Below are 5,034 nucleotides of genomic sequence, written 5' to 3'. Positions count from 1 at the left end.
CTGCATGCATGCCTATCACCCCTAATTTTTTAGGATAGGTCAGAGTGTTAAGGGCTACATGTGTAATAAATATAAGGGATATTCAACGGTTAGTTTTGGAGATATTAATTTTGTAATAAAAACAAATTAATAAGGGAATTCCACCATGTTTATTGGGCAAAAGAGGGGTACCCTTTTAGAAAAGACAACAGAGTCAGGTGTCATATTGTTCGGCTCTGCAAGGTGAACGAATGGACGCCTAGCTCGCGTCATTCGGACGCACGGAAATCCGTGTCATATCTATTTTTAGATGGATTTCTGAAAAAACACAGATTAATTGGTAAACGCACTTATCTTATATTCATCAGTGCCTTCTACCTAAAACTCGGTCATTTCAAAAATTTAAATCCAAACAGCTACTGCATGCATGCCTATCACCCCTTCCAAAGCCCTGTTATGGGATACACTCAAAAAAGTGTTACAAACCCTCACAGGAGTTATGGGGGGGGGCTGACTTATATTTTGGGGTGACTACCACAACATGTCAAGAAATGCACTCTGGGTGCAATATGTGTCCAGGGGCTTTAAAGATCTTTCTCGTGTGATAATAGCATGTCTAATCTGATTTCATATGGATCTGTGTAAAAACACAGATTAATTGGTAAACGCACTTATCTTATATTCATCAGTGCCTTCTACCAAAAACTCGGTCATTTCAAAAATCCACATCCAAACAGCTACTGCATGCATGCCTATCACCCCTAATTTTTTAGGATAGGTCAGAGTGTTAAGGGCTACATGTGTAATAAATATAAGGGATATTCAACGGTTAGTTTTGGAGATATTAATTTTGTAATAAAAATAAATTAATAAGGGAATTCCACCATGTTTATTGGGCAAAAGAGGGGTACCCTTTTAGAAAAGACGACAGAGTCAGGTGTCATATTGTTCGGCTCTGCAAGGTGAACGAATGGACGCCTAGCTCGCGTCCATCGGACCCACGAAAATCTGTGTCATATCTATTTTTAGATGGATTTCTGAAAAAACACAGATTAATTGGTAAACGCACTTATCTTATATTCATCAGTGCCTTCTACCTAAAACTCGGTCATTTCAAAAATCCACATCCAAACAGCTACTGCATGCATGCCTATCACCCCTAATTTTTTAGGATAGGTCAGAGTGTTAAGGGCTACATGTGTAATAAATATAAGGGATATTCAACGGTTAGTTTTGGAGATATTAATTTTGTAATAAAAATAAATTAATAAGGGAATTCCACCATGTTTATTGGGCAAAAGAGGGGTACCCTTTTAGAAAAGACGACAGAGTCAGGTGTCATATTGTTCGGCTCTGCAAGGTGAACGAATGGACGCCTAGCTCGCGTCCATCGGACCCACGAAAATCTGTGTCATATCTATTTTTAGATGGATTTCTGAAAAAACACAGATTAATTGGTAAACGCACTTATCTTATATTCATCAGTGCCTTCTACCAAAAACTCGGTCATTTCAAAAATTCACATCCAAACAGCTACTGCATGCATGCCTATCACCCCTAATTTTTTAGGATAGGTCAGAGTGTTAAGGGCTACATGTGTAATAAATATAAGGGATATTCAACGGTTAGTTTTGGAGATATTAATTTTGTAATAAAAATAAATTAATAAGGGAATTCCACCATGTTTATTGGGCAAAAGAGGGGTACCCTTTTAGAAAAGACGACAGAGTCAGGTGTCATATTGTTCGGCTCTGCAAGGTGAACGAATGGACGCCTAGCTCGCGTCCATCGGACCCACGAAAATCCGTGTCATATCTATTTTTAGATGGATTTCTGAAAAAACACAGATTAATTGGTAAACGCACTTATCTTATATTCATCAGTGCCTTCTACCAAAAACTCGGTCATTTCAAAAATCCACATCCAAACAGCTACTGCATGCATGCCTATCACCCCTAATTTTTTAGGATAGGTCAGAGTGTTAAGGGCTACATGTGTAATAAATATAAGGGATATTCAACGGTTAGTTTTGGAGATATTAATTTTGTAATAAAAATAAATTAATAAGGGAATTCCACCATGTTTATTGGGCAAAAGAGGGGTACCCTTTTAGAAAAGACAAGAGAGTCAGGTGTCATATTGTTCGGCTCTGCAAGGTGAACGAATGGACGCCTAGCTCGCGTCCATCGGACCCACGAAAATCTGTGTCATATCTATTTTTAGATGGATTTCTGAAAAAACACAGATTAATTGGTAAACGCACTTATCTTATATTCATCAGTGCCTTCTACCTAAAACTCGGTCATTTCAAAAATCCACATCCAAACAGCTACTGCATGCATGCCTATCACCCCTAATTTTTTAGGATAGGTCAGAGTGTTAAGGGCTACATGTGTATTAAATATAAGGGATATTCAACGGTTAGTTTTGGAGATATTAATTTTGTAATAAAAATAAATTAATAAGGGAATTCCACCATGTTTACTGGGCAAAAGAGGGGTACCCTTTTAGAAAAGACGACAGAGTCAGGTGTCATATTGTTCGGCTCTGCAAGGTGAACGAATGGACGCCTAGCTCGCGTCCATCGGACCCACGAAAATCTGTGTCATATCTATTTTTAGATGGATTTCTGAAAAAACACAGATTAATTGGTAAACGCACTTATCTTATATTCATCAGTGCCTTCTACCAAAAACTCGGTCATTTCAAAAATTCACATCCAAACAGCTACTGCATGCATGCCTATCACCCCTAATTTTTTAGGATAGGTCAGAGTGTTAAGGGCTACATGTGTAATAAATATAAGGGATATTCAACGGTTAGTTTTGGAGATATTAATTTTGTAATAAAAATAAATTAATAAGGGAATTCCACCATGTTTATTGGGCAAAAGAGGGGTACCCTTTTAGAAAAGACGACAGAGTCAGGTGTCATATTGTTCGGCTCTGCAAGGTGAACGAATGGACGCCTAGCTCGCGTCCATCGGACCCACGAAAATCCGTGTCATATCTATTTTTAGATGGATTTCTGAAAAAACACAGATTAATTGGTAAACGCACTTATCTTATATTCATCAGTGCCTTCTACCAAAAACTCGGTCATTTCAAAAATCCACATCCAAACAGCTACTGCATGCATGCCTATCACCCCTAATTTTTTAGGATAGGTCAGAGTGTTAAGGGCTACATGTGTAATAAATATAAGGGATATTCAACGGTTAGTTTTGGAGATATTAATTTTGTAATAAAAATAAATTAATAAGGGAATTCCACCATGTTTATTGGGCAAAAGAGGGGTACCCTTTTAGAAAAGACAAGAGAGTCAGGTGTCATATTGTTCGGCTCTGCAAGGTGAACGAATGGACGCCTAGCTCGCGTCCATCGGACACACGGTTCTGTTTCAAATCAGTGTCATGATCCCGCCATTATACTGTATGGTGCAGCTATGGGGGGCATTACAGTGTATGGTGCAGCTATGGGGGTATTAAATGGTATTAAATGGTATTAAATGGTATGGGACAGCTATGGGGGGCATTATACTGTATGGTGCAACTGTGGGAGCATTACACTGTATGGTGCAGCTATGGGGGCACCATATTAAAATGTATGGTGCAGCTATGGGGGACCATAGCTGCACTAAAACCATGTCAGAAGTTTGATAAACGTTTAGGTACACTGTAAGAATAGGCCGAAAACAACTTTACATATAATACAACATAACAACTTTATTAATACAGAACACAAAAATAAAGTGTAGCTAAATGTTTGACAAACTTCTGACATGTCACAGTGACATGTCAGAAGTTTGGATTGGTGGGGGTCCGAGCACTGAGATCCCCACCAATCGCTAAAACAAAACAGCTGAAGCACTCGTGTGAACGCTCAGCAGCTTTGTTCTAGCGATTGGTGGGGGTCTCAGTGTTCAGACCCCCACCAATCCAAACTTCTGACATGTCACTTTGACATGTCAGTAGTTTGCCAAACATTTAGCTACACTTTAAAGTTAAGCATAGGCATAAACCATATTTACATATTATACAATATAACAACATTATTATTACAATAATTATTGTAATAAAAATAAATTAATAAGGAAATTCCACCATGTTTATTGGGCAAAAGAGGGGTACCCTTTTAGAAAAGACGACAGAGTCAGGTGTCATATTGTTCGGCTCTGCAAGGTGAACGAATGGACGCCTAGCTCACGTCCATCGGACACACGGTTCTGTTTCAAATCCGTGTCATGATCCGGCCATTATTGTATTCAAACAATTGTATTATCAGGTTTTCAGCATGAGTCTGTAGTTTTATCTCTGTTATTCTCCTCAGCCACTAAAAAGGCAGATAAGCTTTTGTGCATCATTCAAACTCTCCTATCACAGGCTCTGTTTGTTGTTTGTGTAAGAGGATCTTCTTACAAAGCATCAACCTCACACTATAAAACATTTTAAAACACTGAGGCATTTTCAGTCAGTTTGGAAGTTTTCTTGAAAGCTATTGACTGATCTCCTTCTTGGATTGCATTATTTTTTTGCTATTCACCTTATTCACTTGAGACATTGTACCTGGATACCTACATCATCTGCCTTTTGGATACTGCTTCTAAAAGATTTATTGTTTTTTTGACTCAAATATACATCTTTAGGACAACAAGTTCTAGTTACAGGAATGGAGTCTGCAGCCAAATTGTAAGTAAATATGTTTATTAACGTATATTTATGTTCATCATTAATGTTCAGTTCAGGCAAATTGTATAGTGAAATCATGGTGAGCCATGGGCTAGGGAAGAGGTGCCATTTTATTTTCAGTAGGCCATATTGTACAAGCCCAGGCATTGTTCAGGTAGTTGAGTTACAAGCATGTAATCTGCAGCAAAAGTACAAGTTCATGTGTTTATTGACCTCTAGGATATACCCTAAAATACATAGCCATTTTTGTATAAAATACATGTTGTAGACTGCCTATAACATAGAGAGGTTACTATGAGAAGCCATGTGGTAGCGTAGAGGCCTCCTGTTTCAGTAGGGCGTGGTATTAAAACCCAGGCATTGTTCAG

The sequence above is a fragment of the Rhinoderma darwinii genome, unplaced genomic scaffold (assembly GCF_050947455.1).
Source record: "Rhinoderma darwinii isolate aRhiDar2 unplaced genomic scaffold, aRhiDar2.hap1 Scaffold_795, whole genome shotgun sequence".
Lineage (NCBI taxonomy): Eukaryota > Metazoa > Chordata > Amphibia > Anura > Rhinodermatidae > Rhinoderma > Rhinoderma darwinii.
The sequence above is the reverse complement of the archived record's forward strand: the minus strand, read 5'-3'. Positions refer to the sequence as shown.